At 56.4% G+C, this 19,336-nt stretch overlaps 1 long non-coding RNA gene across 1 annotated transcript; it reads left to right on the top strand.

Annotated features, from left to right (window-relative positions):
* Positions 1–12,616: 12,616 nt before the first annotated feature.
* LOC128929728 (uncharacterized) lies at positions 12,617–18,709 on the top strand. Its single transcript, XR_008476730.2, has 3 exons — positions 12,617–12,730; positions 13,591–13,679; positions 14,509–18,709. It is a non-coding gene; the product is annotated as an uncharacterized LOC128929728 (long non-coding RNA).
* Positions 18,710–19,336: the final 627 nt, after the last annotated feature.

A 19,336-nucleotide genomic window follows, 5' to 3' on the forward strand; every position in this document is an offset into this window, starting at 1 on the left:
CAGGGCTCAGGAGCTGGGGGTGGTGAGGGGGCTGCCTCCTCCCAAGGTTGCCACCCTGGCCAAGGCTGCTCCCTGCTGGGCCCCTTGCCTGGCCTGTGGTGATGCTACTGGTCCCACTACATGGTTGGGTCTGTCAGGATGAGGCCACCTGGCCTTCTGTACTTGCTGCCACCTGGCTTCTGGCTTTCTCTAGGTCTTGGTGACTTCAGCAAGCTCCCAAACCAAGACTACCCTGATCAGTGGGGCTGGAGCAGGGCTGGCAGGAGGGCCACCTCGGTACCCCTCGTATTGAGGCACTCCAGCCTCCTTTCCATAGGCGCCAGGACTCTCCTGTCCCCAACCTAGGACAGGCTCCTGTGAGCCAGCCCACCTTTCCCTCCTTCATCCCCCAAATGTCTCCCCCTCTAGGTGCCAGGACCGACCGCAGGAGGGTCTGAGCACTCCACAAGCACGAGGCTGAGTGGCACTGCAGGGAGGGCAACACCATCCTCATGCTTGGGCATTAGTACACTCTGTGCCCCGGAGCTGGCCACACACTGGACCTTCATGAGATTTGCTCCCAGGCCAGGGTGGGGTCACCTCTTAATACTGTCACATGGGGAAGAAGAGAGACCAGAGTGGAAATAAATACTGTACCCGAGGACTGCACTCGGCGTCCCTGAGAGCGGGAGAACCCTGTCCCACAGTGCGCATGGCTGAGAATCGCACCCGGGGAATACTCTAAGTACAAGGGAAGAAAGCAGCCAGCGTGGGTAAACAGGCATTGAAGGAAGAAGACGAGTATGTCTCCCAGTCTAGGCCAGTGGAATGCGGGTCAACTTGAGTGCTCTCAGGACCTAATATTGCACCTGGGTAGTGGATATATACATGCCATCTAGATAGTGATGAAATATGATATACTAGGCCGGGCGAGGTGGCTCACTCCTGTAATCCCGGCACTTTGGGAGGCCAAAGCGGGTGGATCTCCTGACGTCAGGAGTTTGATACCAGCCTGGCCAACATGGTGAAACCTCTTCTCTACTAAAAATACAAAAAATTAGCCAGGTGTCGTGGCGCATGTTTGTAATTCCAGCTACTCGGGAAGCTGAGGCAGGAGAATCGCTTAAACTGGGAGGTTGCAGTGAGCTGAGATCAAGCCATTGCACTCCAGCCTGGGCAAAAAGAGCAAAACTCCATCTCGGGTGGCGGGGGTGGGGGGAAGAAGAAATACAATATACCCAGAGCCTGAGTGAAAATTGCATGTGAGTGCTGAAAATAAGGTCTTGTATTAGGGGCATGGGTATATGCTACACTTGGCACACATTGAATTCCTGCTGAAGTGAGATCAACTGCTGAACCCAGCGTTAGGCTGGTGACACACATAGCAACAGTCCTCAGGGCTTTCAAAGCAGCCTGAAGCAAACCCAAAAGGGAATGTCACAGATGGTGAACCCAGTGAGCCTCTGGGCATTCCTGGACCAGGAGCTGGGGTCCAGGTAACTCATGGGGACACCCATGGATTCCAAATCTGCCCACAGGGTGAAGTCCTCACAAAGCATCTAACCCAGCTCTGCCAAGCAGTACTCATGGCTGGAGATGAGGAGCAGGGGCAGCCTAAAGGAGGCCCAGGGAGGAGGCCCTACCTCCCTCACCCTCTGGCTTAGGCAGCCTGGGAGCTGCCTGTTCAATCTCTCTGAGAGAACCTTCAGGTCCATTTGGTGCCAAGCAGAGCCAGCACAGGTGCATCCTCAGCTCTGGGGAACCTCTTGAGGTTCCAGGTACTCCTGTGCATTTAGATATAAGCCCAAGGTGGCATGGTCCTGGTGGGTAAGAGGGTGAGGGTGGAGACCGACACAGCCCCCAGGCCAGCCTGGCCTGGGGGCAGCTTGAGAGTCCCTGCTCTGCAGAGGAATCTCGGCCACCTTGGTGCAAGCAGTCCATTGAGGCTGGAGGGCCAGTGCCAGAGAGCGTGGGCACTTTGCTTTTTGTTTGTTTGTTTTTCGTTTTTTGAGACAGAGTCTCGCTCTGTTGCCCAGGCTGGAGTACAGTGGTGTGATCTTGGCTCACTGCAACCTCCGCTTCCCGGGTTCAAGCAATTCTCCTGCCTCAGCCTCCTGAGTAGCTGGGATTACAGGTGCACATCACCACACCCAGCTAAATTTTGTATTTTTAGTAGAGACAGGGTCTCACCATGTTGGCCAGGCTGGTCTCGAACTCCTGACTTAAGGTAATCACCTGCCTCTGCTTCTCAAAGTGCTGAGATTACAGGTGTGAGCCACCGCACCTGGCCTGTGTGGGCACTGTCCACCTCCTTAAGGTCTCTGAGTGTGTGTGCCCTTGCATGTGAGCATGTGAGCTTGTGAGCTAGAGTCATGTTCTGGGTGCACGAAGCCCCCACTCCCTTCTGGCATCGGAACCGCCCCCTACCTTGTATGGTAAATGTACCTGATAGCAATAGCTTAAGCGTACCCTGAGAATGACCCTGTTTGGAGATGCACCTGAATCCATGTTCTGAGCTAGGGAATCAAGGGAGTGGTCAACCCAGAGTTTTGTTCCTTGTCTATGAGGAACATCTGAGCCCCCATCCTGGCCTATGGAACAAGGCCGTACAGGGTATTGAGGCCTAAATGTTAGGTTAATTGAAGGTTGCCAGGTGGAGGTCATGGGGAGGGGCGTTAAGCAAAATGCTCTATAAACTACATGCTGTTCAAAAGCAGTTGCAGTTTTCCTATCCAGCCTACTGCCACTGGACTCTGTCCCCTGCATATAAGTTGCCAGTAAACCCCATGTCTTTTTTTTCTTTGAGACAGAGTCTTGCTCTGTTGCCCTGGCTGGAGTGCAGCGGTGCGATCTTGCCTTACTGCAACCTCTGCCTCCCGAGTGCCACCACACCCACCTGATTTTTGTATTTTTAGTAGAGACGGGGTTTTACCATGTTGGCCAGGCTGGTCTTGAACTTCTGGCCTCAGGTGATCCATCCACTTTGGCCTCCCAAAGTGCTGGAATTACAGGAATGAGCCATGTTGCCCAGCCTCCCCATGTTTGATTTGCTAGCTCTGAGTCTCTTCTTTGGCCCTTTTTTTTTTTTTTTTTTTTTTTTGAGAGGGAGTTTCGTTCTTATTACCCAGGCTGGGGCGCAATGGCGCGATCTCGGCTCACCGCAACCTCCACCTCCTGGGTTCAGACAATTCTCCTGCCTCAGCCTCCTGAGTAGCTGGGATTACAGGCACATGCCATCATACCCAGCTAATTTTTTGTATTTTTAGTAGAGCCTTTTGAGAGAGGGCAGGAGGTCCTAGAGTGCCTCGGGTTTCTTACTTCTCCAGAGTCAGGCAGCATGTTGACCAGGATGGTCTCAATCTCTTGACCTCGTGATCCACCCTCCTTGGCTTCCCAAAGTGCTGGGATTACAGGCTTGAGCCACCGCGCCCAGCCCTTTTTTTTTGAGTCAGTTTTGCTCTTGTTGCCCAGACTGGAGTGCAGTGGCACAATCTTGGCTCACTGCAATCTCCACCTCCTGGGTTCAAGTGATTCTCCTGCCTCGGCCTCCCAAGTAGCTGGGATTACAGGCGCCCACCACCATGCCTGGCTAATTTTTTGTACTTTTAGTAGAGATAAGCTTTCACCACGTTGGCCAGGCTGGTCTCAGACTCCTGACCTTAGGTGATCCACCTTCCTCGGCCTCCCAAAGTGCTGGGATTACAGGCATGAGCCACCGCTCCTGGACTTTTTCAGCCTCTTGAATCTGCCTTCCCTATTGAGGTTGACGGGGGCTCAGCACGACATACCCCCAGCCTAAATCCAGCCTTCGTGGTTCCCTTTCCAGCTGCCTTTCCAAGGGCCTTAGCGCAGTCAGGATGGTTTTTATGCCACGGGCAGTCAGGACCCTGCAATTTGTTAACTTGGGCTGACCTGGTCTCATGGGAAGGCAGGATCTTGAAGGGGCAAACTAGGCTAATCTCCCCCTCCCATGGCTGGGCTTAGCAGCTTGGGTGGGTGTAAACCCCTTCTGGTCTCAGTCTTCCTACCTGTGATGGGGCAGTTGGGTTGGGGGAGCCCCTATCCAAGGTACTGACTTGCACTTGGACTGAGGAAGCCCAGGCAGGAATGCCTTCTCCTCCCTTTCACCCATCAGTTCACAGCCTTATGGAAAAGCAGGCCAAGCCGGCCTTTTGAGAGAGGGCAGGAGGCCCTAGAGTGCCTCGGGTTTGTTCTTACTTCTCCAGAGTCAGGCAGCATCTCCTTTTCGGTTCTTCTCCCTAGCCCAGGTAGCCCCTGGGTTTCCCTAGCCCACCTAGGCAGCCCAGGAGGCAGCAGCCCACCTGAGGCTCCAGTATCCCCTTGGAATTCTTGTGCCCAGGCCATGTTCTCAACAGAGGGGAACCTTGGGGGTGGTTCTTGGAATTTGGTTTTTATTTTATTAGTATTGTTTTTTTGAGATGGGGTCTTGCTCTGTCCTCCAGTCTGGAGTGCAGTGGCACAAACAGAGGGTTCACTGCAGACTTGACCTACTGGGCTCAAGCGAGTCTCCCCACTCCCAAGTAGCTGGGACTATAGGCACACACCACTGTGCCTGGCTTATTATTTTTTTTTATAAAGATGGGGTTTCACCATGTTGGCCAGGCTGGTCTTGAACTCCTGACCTCAAGTGATCCACCCACCTCAGCCTCCCAAAGTGCTGGGATTACAGGTGTGAGCCACCACGCCCAGTCATCTGGCTTATTTTTTATATTTTTTGTAGACACGGGGTTTCACTATGTTGCCCAAGCTGGTCTCAAACTCCTGGGCTCAAGCCATCCTCTCGCCTCAGCCTCCCAAAGTGCTAGGATTAGAGGTGTGGTTTTTTTTTTAGACAGAGTCTTGCTCTATCACCCAGGCTAGAGTGCAGTGGTGTGATCTTGGCTCACTGCTACCTCTGCCTGCTGGGTTCAAGCACTTCTCTTGCCTCAGCCTGCCGAGTAGCTGGGACTACAGGGATGTGCCACCACGCTGGGCTAATTTTTTGTGTTTTTGGTAGAGACGGGGTTTCATCATGCTGGCCAGGTTGGTCTCAAACTCCTGACCTCATGATCTGCCCACCTCCACCTCCCAAAGTGCTGAGATTACAAGCATTAGACACTGTACTCAGCCTAAAATCTAGATTTTAATAAGTCAGCTTGAAGCTGGCAAGCTGGGGGAGTGGATACCTCCAACCTCCTTTGCTGATTTCCTGCATGTGGGTGTACATGTGAGCATGCAAGTAAACACACATATACACATGTGTGGGCTTACACGTGCATGCACACGTGTGCACACACACACACACACACACGCAGGCACACAGCCAGAGCTCCAAGGGCACAGGCAGTCCATATCATCTCCAAACCTCAGAAACAGTAATGCATTAATGGAAGAGCCCAAGGCTGCAGGAGCCACAGTGCTCCCAGGTGTGTCTAACAAGTATCTTGTGGCATCACTGGGCAACCCAAGAGACTGACTCTGATGGTAGAATGTCAGGCCATGGGGCCAGTGAGCCTGAATGTCCAGCCTCTAGCATGGGGCCTGTGGGTGTGAGAGGGTCAGTTGGGATCCAGTGGCTGACTGACAGGTCAGTCCTGATCCTGAACCATGTCCAGTCAAATATTACCTGTGGTTCCAGCTGCCAGGCTGTTTGGGGCTTCCTGAGAGTATCCTCAGTAGTGGCAGAACAGGAGCCTTTCTGTTCCTCCCTGGGACCTCACACTAAATCAGGAGGAGAACAGATCTCCTCTAGCCCTGGAGGCTAGGTCTTTGGAAGAGATGACTGTCACCTTAAGGAGCCACCTTGCAGGTGTGTATAGCCACCTGCCCAGTGTATACGGCAACCCTCTAGGTGTGTGTAGGTGTCTTCAGGGTATTACATGGAGCTGATCTCTGGCCATGTGCTTTTTTTTTTTTTTTTGAGAGAGAGTTTCTCTCTTGTTGCCCAGGCTGGAGTGCAATGGTGTGATCTCAGCTCACTGCAACCTCTGCCTCCTGGGTTCAAGTGATCCTTCTGCCTCAGCCTCCTGAGTGGCTGGGATTACAGGCGTGTACCACCACACCCAGCTAATTACAGGCACATGCCACCATGCCCAGTATATTTTGTATATTTAGTAGAGATGGGATTTCACCATATTGGCCAGGCTGGTCTCAAACTCCCGACCTCAGGTGATCCACCTGCTTCAGCCTCCCACAGTGCTAAGATTACAGGCATGAGCCACCACACCGAGCCTAGTCATGTGCTCCTTTTTTCTCAGGACCATGACCAATGACACTGACTCCCAGCCTGTCGTTCCCTGAGGTCAGGAGCTGAGTTCCATGGTTTCCAAGCTCCAGGCTCTGGCTAGTTAGGAGCCCAGTTAAGCACACCCATGACTCCACCGCAGGCTTCCAGAATGGAGATGGTGCCAGATAGGTGGGAGCTAGGGGATTACTCCCAACAATCCATTCTCCTGTGACTCTACCACCTGTGCTTCTGGTCCCCTGGAAAGGGAGGGGTGAAATTATCCCAGGCTGGATAGTTCCCCACCCCCAACTGTTCTATCCCAGCCCAGCCTCATCTGTTAACCCCCTCTGGCCACATCCCAAATCCCCAATCCCAGCAGCAGACCTCAGTGTTTGCCTGTTGCCATGGTGATGGGATGCACCTTTCTGTTACTATGGCAACCAGCCAGGGGTTTTTAAAATTCAGTTGAGGTAATTTCCACCCCTCAATCCTCATCCTCAGACACCTCATTTCTTCTTTCTTCTCTGAATCTTAGAAGGGTGGCGGGAGGGGGCCTGTAGCCACCAGCCAGAGATGGAAGGTCAGAGGGGCTGGTGGGAAGACTTCGGCCGATTCCTCCCTGACTCCTCCACCCAGACTAGATACAGAATAGGACAGCTTCCTCTCCATTCCCTCCCAAGATATTTCTTCCGCCAATATCTATGGGGAGAAAATTAGGGCTTCACATCTCTTGACAGGGATAGGCCAGCACACCTGGGAGGCCCAGGTGAGGGTGCGGCCTGTGTGGCCCTGTGCCAGGAGCAGGGAGAGTCAGCAGGGGTCCTCCCCATCCTCCCCACTGTGTCCCCAGGGCTCATCTGGGGATCTCAGGACAGTGGGGATCAGATCCTGGGACCACAGGGGACAGATGTTGTTTATGCTGTGTCCGGTGCTAAGGAGCTTAGCTCAGTGGAACCCCGGGCTGACGGATTTGGACAGAGGGCCTCTGAGAAGGCTGGCAGGAAGGGGAGTGCACAGGCTGTCCAGTACCTCCCCTGCCCCTGCTGGAGCACTCAGTCCCTTGGCGCCTGCTTCATGAAGTCTAGGCATTGTACATTCATGAGGGTCAGCACCCCTCCCTGTCCCTACCTGCCTCCTGACTGGGAGAAGAGGAGCTGACAGCCTGGGACAGGCAGGTAGATGCATCCCCTGTCCCCCCACCATACCAGCAGAGCAGTCTGGGACTAGGGGCAATGGAGCCCCAGGCGCCATGCACTGCCCAGCCCTTGTCAGCAGGTAACTTTTCCCCTGCTTGACTTGTCTCTAGCAGGCAGATGCTCCCACAGGTGGGACCTCCCCCAGAGAAGAGGTTTTGAGGAGGGAGGATCTGGGAGAGTCCTGCAGCAGGGATGCCTCCCCACCTGCCCCAACCTCTGACCTGGGCCTGTCTTCCCATCCTACCCGTCAGCTGGGGAGGGGCCCTTCCATCTCAGGATGGACACTGAGAGTTTCTATGACTCTGGCAGCTCCATGCCAAGTACCTCAAAGCGAAGGACTACAGGGCCATCAGATGGATGTCAGAGCCAAAGGGAAGTTGCTTCTTGACTCCCTGTCCCTTAGGCACAAGGGCCAAGACCCTATACCTACAGCCAAGAAGTGGGGGTACAGATGAGCCAGCCAACCTTGGGAGGTGACAGAGAACCCCTGAGTGAGGCCCCACCTACTCCCACTCCTCCTTGCCCAAGGCAGGGATGTCCCAGAGGCCAGAAGGTTTGTTTGGGGTAAGCATTGCCCTCCCCAGTCTCTTTTAGAGAACAGCAGCCCAGAGTCCACTTCACCTGGGGAAGGGGTCCCTACTGCCTGCCCACTGATGCCCCAGAAGGGTCCACAAGTGCCTGAACACCTAGGTCTGCAGCACAATGTGCAAGATAATAAAGTCTGTGTTTGACACTTCTCATGAGTTATTATTCCCACCAGCCCTCTAGGCTCCGCTGGCCCAGACAAAGCCACAGGGTTCTCCATGGCAGGCATAGCTAATTCTTTTCTGTCCTGCTGCCAGCTGGTGGGAAGGGTGAGGGAGAAGGTGTTACTGGGACCTCTGGTAAGAAGGTGGTGGGGCCTGGGCTGGGGCAATGATGGAGGAGTGCTGTGCCTACTCCCCACCCCCCACCTCCTGCTCACTGTTCTTTCTACCCCTGCTCCTCCCAAGCTCCCAAACCAGAGAAGCCCCAGGCTAGGGCTGGGGGGGAGGGAGCCCAGGCCAAGCCATAGGTGAGAGTGGCGATGTCCTATGTAGGGAATCCTGGTCCTGAGCCTTCCCTCCCCACTCAGTGAGGGCTCCAGCAGCGGGGCAAGCAGAGGTTGGTGCTTATCTCCCAGGTCCCTCATAACCCTCTTGAGTTATGGAATCCAAGGAAGGAGGGCCAGGTCCCCTTTCTCCCCCAGCAACCTGTGGCTCCCCGGCTCTCCAGAGAGCTCCCAATACCAGGGAGCTGATCCTGAGCCACTCTACAGCTCCTCCATGCTTGAGACCCTATGGCTGAAGTCCTGGGGGTGAGGGCTGCTGGGGGCTTCTCATGTGAGCAGCAGGTATCTGGTCAACTCCTCTCAGTGTGGCCTGCCTGTGCTTGGCATCAGCTAAAGCACAGCCGTCTGGGCAGGCCCTTCAAGGTCAGCTGGCCCCAGCAGGCTTGTGCAGCACTGCAGCCCCTGTCCAGTCAGACAAGCAGTGTGGGTGAGAGAGACTGGAAGGGCAAGGCAGGGCTGTGCAAGTCCCTCTGCTGGGGCAGGACAGAGCTCAGCAGGCTAGGAATGAAGGCAACTTCATCCCAACACCTGATGGCTTAGAGTCTGGCACTGCCTAGACTCCTGGCACTGTTTCTCCTTTAGGGTCAGAGTCAGCAGCCTGCCCCCTACATCCTGTACATCCATATCATGCGGGGCTCAGGCCTCGAACTCCACCAGACCAGTATCCCTGGACTAGCCTGATTCCTCAACATCAAGAAACTTGAATTGTTCTGTCTTAGTGGAGCAAGGTCCCTGGGGCTCCAGGATCAGACATCAGGGCCCAGAGACCCTCCTCCCAAGGAGGCATTTAAAAAAGAAGTGGAGGAAAGGCCCACACCATTTATAGCCTGTGTGATGTGTCAGCCCAAACCCAGGACATATGGCCTTGTCGGGCAGCCAGCCACCTGCTGGCCAAGACGTGAGCATCCCAGCTTTAGAGCTGGGAAATTCAAAGGTTCAGAGAGGACAGGAGATTTGTCCAAAATCCCACAGTTCATGATCTGCACAGCCTTGGGAGCCGGACAGTGGGCCAGGGTACAAGGCCTAACCAGGGCACAGGGAGAGGCACTGATTCAGGTCACCAAGGCAGGGATCTCCACCAGCACAGATGGGTAGAATGGGCCTCCTGGTAGGGGAGCAAAGGGCCAGTTCCCCCTGTGTGGAGCTGAGGCTTTCAGGGGGTTTGTCTTCGTGGGTAGGGGTGGTTGCTGAGGGGTGGGGTAGATATGTTGTACTGTCAGCTGCTTAGGCGACCCTGGCACACAGCTGAGGAGCAGACCAGAGCTGGGAGTAGGGGGCTACTTGAGGGGCATTGAGGTGGTCCTCACTGCTGGCTGACCAAGCTGAAGATGAACTGCCAAGGGAGGCTTCCTAGCACATCTGACAGTACTGCTCTCCCTGGACCTCCTGGAGCGCCCCCAGCCTCAACAGCCTGCCTTGGTCTCTTGAAACACTGACAGGCCAACCATTCCAGGTCTCTCAGGGGCCTCTTTTCTTGCCCCCAGTCCTGTCTTCTGGAAGGATTCTGAGCACCCTGCAGGCAGAAACCACATCTGGCCCATGTCCACCACCACTCACCCCCACCCCCTCTCCTCAACCCCCTACCCTGGGGCCTGGGAAAGGGAGGGGCACACAGGACTTTCCATGAAGCAGTGTTTTCCGTAGAGCTCTGGAAATGTACCTTGTGGTCAGTCACTAGGTTGGGTGACTGAACTGTTACCCAGGGTTGCCAGAATCTGGTACCAAATGTGACTGAGCCAGAAGTGGCAGCTGTCCTCCCAGAGCTCAGAGTCTCTTGGAAAGGAGGGCAAAGCAGATAAAGAGTGGTCTGACCTGTGATGGGGGCCACAGGAGCTGTGAGACTCCAAGGGAGGGACTGGGAGTTTTAAGTCCCTGAGCTGAGCTAGCCAGGTCCAGGGGTCTCCAAGTGCAGCCCGGAGCAAGAGGCTGTATAAGGACCTAGGGGAGCCCCTCATGGCTGGAGCTACCTAATCAGGCTTTCTCTGAGAGCTGGTCTCAGGGGAAGAGGTTGGGCAGGAGCTCAGAGCAGAGGTGCCAGGGTACTGCCCTTCCACCATGGATAGTCTAGGGACGCGCAGCCAGGATTCGGCAGAGGCAGGGCCCTGGGTCACTGCCCATCAGGAATCTGCAGCAGAGGCCACCTCAGATCTCACTGGCAGCAGGCTCCATTCATCCTCCTGGAGACTGAGAATGCAGCCAGGAAGGGATCAGAGGACATTCAGGCCAGGAACGTTGGAGGAGCAGACTCAGGGGGTACTTGTCACCTCAGCCCAGCCTGAACTCAGCTGTGTCACTTCCCAGCAGGCACAGTACCGGTGTTGCGATAGCAGGCACCCAATTCCCTGGGGGCCTGCCAGGGTGGCCCCACATGCCCTACCCTAGCATACACCTGCCCCACTGCCCACTCCTCCCAGACACAGTGTCAGTTCCCCACATTTGGGCAGTGGAAGCCTGCTTTTCAACAGCTACCAAAATGGACCCAGCTTCTTTCGAAATTATCTGCCCAGCTCAGGCTGACGGTGGGGCTGAGGCCCTGGGGAAGGTGGGACGGGACTGGGGAAGGTGGGACGGGACTGGGGAAGTAGGACGGGACTGGGGAAGTGGGATGGGACTGGGGAAGTGGGATGGGACTGGGGAAGGTGAGGAAGGAAGCCCCTCAGCCCTGATCTGGAGCTCACACGAACTCTTGCAGCCATCCATTGCCACAATCTTGCCTGATGACCACACGGACCTCTGAGCCCCCAGCCTCATGGCTGACCACTGCCTGCCCCCATTCAGCCAGGCTGACGTTCTCCGGGGCCCTCCCCAGACAACCTGTCTCCACTCCTGGCTCGCAAATCACGTTTGCTTCCTACGGCCCTGCTTTCCCCACCACCACACTGACTGAACCAAGCTGTGTTTCCCCGTGTCCCAGTGCCCACCCCTGCCCCTATGGCAAGGACAGGCTGGCATACCAGGGGTGCACCATGAACATCGTTACCCCTGTCCGTGATGCCCCAGGATGGGTGCTCCCAGGGATACGCCTGACCATCTGGGACCAGCTGTGCCTCCTGCTTCTCTAGCCCTGGCTCCAGTCCCCCTGGCTTTACCAGGCTCTGAAGGCCTGATCTAGACTCAGGGGCCCATTCAAGACCCACACTCAGCTCAGCTGTCCCTGCCCTCACCCACCTGGAGAATGAAGAGCCTGGCATGTCCTTTCGAATCTGGAGTTGGCCTTGTAGGGGCCCTATATTTGGGAGAGGAGCTAGGGCAGCCTGGCTAGGTCTCAGAGCTCTCTCGGCTGAGAAGTAGAGATGGCGTCCCCATCTGTGGGGCATGGGGCTGCTGTGGCCAGTGGGGTCTGGGCCTGTGCTGGTAGGTGTTGACTTCAATGCCTCTCTCCTCTGCCTGAGGTCAGTGCTGTCTGTGTCCTGATGGAGACTTTCAGACAGCGCAGGAGGTGGGTTGCGGGGTCCTGCTGCTGGTAGAGCTGTGTTGAGCTCCTCCACGGCCTACGGGCACACAGGGGTCTCTGACTGTACCCTTCCTGGTGGACCTTGTGCCAGTGGGAAGTGAGAGTGTGCCAGCCCCTCCCACTGAGTACTCCAAATACACCCCTTGGAGAGTGAGAGCCACCCCTCAAAGTTCATTTCCCATTTCCTGTGGGCTGGGTCTCAACCTGACAGGCATCCTCTCTCACCTCCCAGTCACCATTTCCCTCCACCCTTTCCCCCTTTCCCCCACCTAATCAGAATCTGCCCCCACCCCCACAGAGTGGCTTCCCCTCCTGGCTTCTCATCCCCCCGCTGCAGCAGGGAGGGGCCAGCATCCCCAGCCCCCTGTCTCCCTGCAGACCCTGTCTTCTCCCCTCTGCCCTTCAGGGATCCCCCACCCCATCCTGAAGTACCCCACCCTTCTGAGTCCCCCTCTCCAACCTGGGGTTCAGTGTCCCTGGGCCCCCACCCCCAGCAAACTTGGCTCCTTTCAGCTCCCCTCCCTTGCGGGCAGAGGCAGGGCGTTCAAGTCCATTTAATCTTGGCAGAATGCAATTTCCTGCTTCAGGGAGCTGGAGGGTTTAGGAGGCTTAATGAGGGGGGAGGGGGGAGCCGGGGAAGAAGAGAGGCTGAGACGGGGCTAGGAGAGACAGAGAGTCCCTGAGAGGGGTGGCTGAGGAAGTCTCAGGGATGCCTGTGTCTGGGGGTTGCCCTGGGGTCCTTGGGATTACACAGGGGTCAGCTCTTCCGCATCAGGCCCTCACTGGTAGGTCAGGGGCCCCTGAGTGAACCTCCCCAGCCCCTACTCTGTGCAGTGGGAATCGGGGGAGGGGAAGAGCCTCAAAGTGGTTCACTGTCAGCAAGTAGAGGGCTGGGGTAATGAGATGGCCATGTTGGTGGCACTGCGCCTCTGTGGCCAAGGGGGTGGGGGGTGCAGGTCCCAGTGCAAAGGTTGGGGAGGGGTCCTGGAAAGAATGTGCAGCTGGGGACGCTGGGTGGACTGGACACTTTGGGTGGGTCCCACGGCGGGAGAGAGTGTGTAGCTGGCAGGCCCCAGACCCCCAGGTGGTAGAACGGGCAGCCAGACTGGAATTTCAGCCCCAAATGGGATGCTTATCTGTGCACTGCCACCAAGGAGGCAGAGAAGATAGAGGACAAAGGGGCCTCTGAGTTGCCGGAAGCCCCACACCTGGTGGGGGCGGGGCAGCCCAGAGCCTTGTCTGACACCTGGAACACAGACAGCTCCTGGGGGAGACTGAAGCCCCTGCCCAGCAGCCTGCCTGAGACCCTGACTGCACCCCTACCCCTGTTCCCCAAAACTGGCTTGGCAGATCCGCTTCCCAGAGAAGCCCTGGGGGAGCCGCAGCCCCTCTGGGTAGGGACCCCCAGGCAGGGTTTGGGGAGGGTTAGGGATGTCTCAGGACCACTCAGCCCGCTCTTTTTTCCAGGAGTGCTTGTGCAGGGGGGTCGGGAGAAAGGCTGGTGGAGACCCGGGAGGCTGAAGCCCTCAGCTCCTTGGTACTCTGGGCACAGACTTCTCCCTCAGTGTCTGGGCCTCAGTGTCACCATTTATGAATAAGGGCACAAGGGCAGAGTCTCTGAGGAGTAACTCTGCCCCCTTGGAAGCCAACAGGCCCTGCCTCAGTGCAAGGACCCTCCATGGACAGCAGCCAGGAGTGCAGAGGAGGAAGCTGGGAAGCTGGAGAGGGCTGAAAGTATGAGAGGGACCTGGCCTATGACCTCAAGGCACACCTGTTTACCACCCCTCCTGAAAGCAATATGTCCTACAGATCGGGTGTCCTGTCCCTCTGGGGAGGATGGGTCTCGGTTGACAAACAGAGTCCTCACAGAGGCAGCAAAGGCTCCCCAGGCTGGCAGTCTCCAGCACCGCCCAGCCCTAGCCCCTGGTTCTGAGCACTTCTGCTTCCCAGGGCCAGCTGCACCTGCCCGCCTGGCCTAGGCACCTCCGGCCAGGCCCTGCCCAAGGACTGTTCCAGGGCCCACGGCTGCCCTCACTCTGGCTCTCTGCTGCTCCATCCAGCACCCCCGCCCCCATCCTTGGAAGAGCCAGGCCACGTGAAGCTCACGTGCAGCACTGCCTCTGCTCTCACCCTGTCGCCCATCGCTAGTAGTTGTGAAACAGCCCGAGTCCTGTTCCAGATAGCACCACGCTCTGGCCCCCAGGACACACCATGGCAGGGCACGCCTCCAGGCCCTCCTGCTGGCTGTTCACTCCTCCTTCTGGACAGGAATCTGTGATGCATCCTTTAAGACCCAGCAGCAGCGTCACCTCCTGCAGGCAGCTTTCCTTCAGTCACCCTCTCAGCCCCAGGGCACCCTCTGCACCCTGTCTCCTGACACCTCCTGCTGACTCAGGGCTTCATCTTCTTGCCCCACGGCTCCTGGTGCATAATTGTTTGCAGGAAGCTTGGGCTGGGGTCAGAGCTACTGAACTGTTGGTGTCAGAGCCAGAGTGGGAGAGACAGAGTGGGGCTGGCCTATTTTTTTTTTTTTTTGAGATGGCATTTCTCTCTTCTTGCCCAGGCTGGAGTGCAATGACGTGATCTCAGCTCACTGCAACCTCTGCCTTCCAAGTTCAAGTGATTCTCCTCCCTCGGCCTCCCAAGTAGCTGGGACTACAGGCATGTGCCACCACGCCCATCTAATTTTTTGTATTTTTTGGTAGAGACAGGGTTTCACCATGTTAGCCAGGATGATCTGGATCTCCTGACCTCGTGATCCACCTGCTTCGGCCTCTCAAAGTGTTGAGATTACAGGCGTGAGCCATCGAGACTGGGGACAGGCCTATTTAAGGAGGGGGAGAGGTGGAAGCCCAGGAGACCCAGGTGGCCTGCCATTCCCATGACAACCCACATACCGGTCCCTCCTCTCCCCACAGCAGCCTCCTGGAGGACAGTGAGGTTGCCTTTGCCTGTGGAGGGTCCAGTGGGTGTAACATGTGTGCTGGGCAGGCCACTGTGGGGGCCTGGATGCCGGAAGATCAGAGGCAGTGGCAGAAGACAGGGTCAAGGCAGGGCAGCTGAGGACTGCCCCAACCTGAGGGGACCCTTCTGTTGGATGAGAAGACAAATGCCCCCAACTCTGCTGGGGCCGCAGCAGAGCAGTCTGTGCCCCAGTGATGGCGTCTGCAGCTGCCTGTCATCTGCGGGGGAGGACTGATGAGTCATAACAAAGATGACTCCGGGAGCCTGTGCCCAACGCACTAGATGCTGCTCCTGGCAATCTGTGGCAATCTGTGCTCAGTGGCTTGTTTGATCCTCTCGGCACCCTGTGAGGAGAAACTTGCTCTCATTTTACAGCAGTGGAAACTGGGGACAAGTACATACCCATGGGCAGGCGAGAGCCTCATGCAGCCAGGCCTGGAGCTGGGGTCTGTGATGGGGCCTGCAGGAGTCCTCCATGCACATGCGTGCACATGCACCCCAGCCCCAGCCTCATGACTGTCTCTCTCTCTTCTCTTTCTTCCTTCTTCCTTTCCTTTCCTTTTCTTTTCTTTTTGAGACGGAGTTTCGCTCTTGTTACCCAGGCTGGAGGCTGGAGTGCAATGGCACGATCTCGGCTTACCGCAACCTCCGCCTCCTGGGTTCAGGCAATTCTCCTGCCTCAGCCTCCTGAGTAGCTGGGATTACAGGCACGCGCCACCATGCCCAGCTAATTTTTTGTATTTTTAGTAGAGATGGGGTTTCACCATGTTGACCAGGATGGTCTCGATCTCTTGACCTCGTGATCCACCCACCTCAGCCTCCCAAATTTCTGGGATTACAGGCTTGAGCCACCGCGCCTGGCCCTTCCTTTTCTTTTTTTCTTTTTTTGAGATGGAGTCTCTGGCTGTCACCAGGCTGGAATACAATGGTGTGATCTTGGCTCACTACAACCTCTATCTCCCAAGTTCAAGTGAGTCTCCTGCCTCAGCCTCCTGAGTAGGGGGATTACAGGTGCCCGCCACCATACCCAGTTAGTTTTTGCATTTTTAGTAACGATTTTGGCCAGGCTGGTCTTGAACACCTGACCTCAAGTAATCTGGCTGCCTTAGCCTCCCAAAGTGTTGAGATTACAAGGGTGAACCACTGCACCTGGCCCCAGCCTTGTGATTCTGATGTTTGGGTAGGTCGAGTGAGGCCTGGTGGGGTCTGAAGAGCTCTGTGGAAAGCAAGGCTGGAGCTGTGGGGCTTCCACCACCATCCAGGCTCCACACTTCAGAGGGGCTCAGGCTTCCCTAGATGCCAGGCTCTTTTCTGCCTGGAGTCTAATTCCCAGCTCTTAACAGGACTCTCCAAGGCATGGAGTCTGGTTGGGGCCCAGGCTCTTAGGGACTCAAATTCCCCCAACTCTAGGCCATCAAAGTCTCCGCTTCTGCCTTCCTGAAGTGGCTCCCAGGAAGCCCCTCGACTCTAGGCCTGCAGGCCTTGCCTACCACTACTTTAGACAATTTTGTTGAAATTTCAGACCAAATTGGAGTGGAGAAGTCAGCCTCTGTGGCGGTGCCATCACAGGGCTGGGCAGACATGAGGTCTGCAGAATGAATGAATGACATCTGACCAAGACACAGCACATTTGAACCAGATCAGAAGGACCAGGAGAGCCCCCTGTGGAAACAGGGAAAGGCATTCCTGGTGGGAGGATAGCCTAGGCAAAGGCTTGGGGTCAACATGGTGGAAGATGTGATGAGGGGCCCTCCAGAAACCATAGAGTGGCCTGAGGGCTTCCAGGCAATCTGCTGCTCCAGAAACCCCCCCGCTGCCTCTGCCTGGGCCACAAAGCAGGCCAACTGTGCTTTGCTTGTTCTGACTCAGACCTTCCACATGACCCTTTCAGGGCCCCTGTTTTCCCTGTCAAGTGATACCTTTGTCTGAGGTCTGGCCTGTACAGGGTGAGGGGTCCCTGGCATGGGTAGCTGTGGAGACCTCATCCTGGGGCCCTGTGGGGGCAGCATGGGTAGGGTTGGGACCTATCTTTCTTAGGGTGGGGTTGTCCTTGATCGGCAGGTCACACAGGGATCAGGAACTGGCACTTGCCCAGACAGTTGGAATGCCCAGCGTTTCCCCCCACAATGAGCCCCATTGTAAGAAAACTCTAGGAACAGCTAGGGGGATGTTCAGGTATTCAAGACAGAATTTCCTCTCAGCTCTGGCTGGTGGCAGGGCTCACATAGCTTGTGCCCCCACCCCAGCCCAGCCCATATGTTTTCCTCTGAGGCCCCTTCCCTACCTGAAAGGCCCATCACTCTGGGCCACAGAGTGATGAGGGCCCAGCCTAGACACTGAGCCAGATATCTGAGTAGGCCACGGCTCCAGCACTGGATCCCCTCTCTGAACAACTATAACTCCAGCAAGAAATACCCGTGTTGTTGAGAGAACAGGCCCCAGCCAGCCCTGCCTGGCCCCTCTCTGGAGAACTGGGCCCCCATAGTCTAGCCTAGGCCCAACCAGACCCCAGGCTGGGAAACGTGGTTTCTTGAGGCTATGGTCAATCCAGGGCCTTGGGTTGCTGTCTAAGGGCCCATCTTTTGTTCCCCCCCAGCAGGTTATGACCCCTCTTGGTCTGGGGTCCCCATGTCCTTGGTTATAGAGGGTACTGACTGCTGGGCACACTCAGCTGGTGGGGCAGCTGGGGCAAGGGAAGGGTGAGGCCTAAGGCAGGCCACTCCCAGGGAGCGAAGCTGGGGCTGAGCCCCGTGATCTGTGAGACCTGTCCCTCGGGGGAATCTGGGAGTGGCAGACCAACCCTTCCCCCAGGCCCGGCTCCATCCTCAGAATCCAAGCACTGAGGCTGAGGGGGTTGGCACAGAAGAGCTGAGTTTCTTACTGGTCCCAGCCCCCCAGATTTCCACGCGTATCCTCTTCCCTGGGCAGGAGCAGGGCGAACAGAGAGAAGAGGGGCACTGAGGACCACAGAGGGGAGTGGGGTGGGAAGAGGCTGGGCAACCGGGACAGGAGGATGGTCCTAGAGGTGCTTTAAGAAAAGACAAGGCATGGCTGGGCATGGTGGCTCACACCTGTAATCCCAGCAGTCTCAGGAAAAAAAAAAATAAGAAAAGACAAGGCAGAGGGGTTCGGGTATACTACAGGCCTCAGTTTCCCCTCAAGGACTGTGAGGAGTCCACCTGTCAGTGGTGGGGGAGGGCGGTCACCTCCCTCTGTGGCAGCATTGCCCTTCTGTGCTCTCTACTGCTGTCCTGGGCAATCCGAACCTGTCCAGGGCTGGGCCAGCCAGGGCTGCTGCTTGAGCCTGGAAACTTCCTTGTGAGCTGTGACCATGACTAAGGTGGGGGCGGGGGTGGTACACAGTAGGTACGCCGGCAGGTTGTGGCCGATTGAATGCATTCCTCTGGGTGGCAGGAACTAGGTTTCCTCGAGTTAGTCTGGGGGTGCTGGAGCCAGGCAGGACAGAGTGTGAGGTCTGGATTTATGCCTCTCCCCATGCAGCCCTCCCCAATCCCTTCTTCACCCCTCCTCTGTCCCTCATCCCTCTGTCTAGGCTGGTCCCTGCTCCTTCTGGCAGCAAATACAAGCTTTGCAGAAACTTGTCCTCCGATTAAAGCTTAAACTACTATCTCAAGAGAGAGGGGCGGGAGGCCAACCTGGTGGGCCATGTGTCCGGGGTATATAGGAGCTAGGGAGGAGGCCTCTCTCCCCACCTCAGAATTCCAGGTCAGGCCCAGTGGATGGGCTTCCAGGGAAGGAGAAGGGAACCTGGCCAAGTCTGAAGGTAACTGGCCGGCAGCAGCCCCCACGCTCTAGGCGATCCCTGCTCTCTCCTGAACACCCACAGCCTCCTCTCTGGCAACCCAGTAGCCAGGGGATCTTTTAAAACCTGAAATCAGACTATGGCATGCCCCATCACCCTCAAGACAGTTCTTGTTCTTTCTTCTTTCAGAGGTTGCACCCCAACATTCCAGGGCGTCTTAGCCTGGAATCCCCAACAAGGTCATCTAGGCCCTTACTCCTCAAGACCTCGGCATTTCCCTCTATTAAATGGGTACACAATGACGTTCTGGCCAAGGCGAGCCTGAGGCCTAATTCTTCCCAGGAGTTCACAGATAGCCAGTGGAGCCTCCAATCCCTGGGTGAAGGGTCAGAGGTCAGGAATGGCCAAGGCCCCCACTCTGCCCAGTTACATTAGAAAATCAAATCCTAGGACAGGCAGTCACCAAAACTTCAAGATAGGATCACAGGCTTGGCCTCACTGCCCTGCCAACCACAGCACAGGGAGCAAAGGGGTTCATCGTTCTAGATGGAGTGCTTAGGAGCAGGCACCAGGCTGGCCAGGGCAGGCCTGGCTCCCAACCACTTGGCACTGGCCCCGCTTTCCCGACCCTCCTTCAAAGCACTGAAGCTGCGTGCTGTAAAAA

The sequence above is a fragment of the Callithrix jacchus genome, chromosome 15, assembly GCF_049354715.1.
Source record: "Callithrix jacchus isolate 240 chromosome 15, calJac240_pri, whole genome shotgun sequence".
Classification (NCBI taxonomy): domain Eukaryota; kingdom Metazoa; phylum Chordata; class Mammalia; order Primates; family Cebidae; genus Callithrix; species Callithrix jacchus.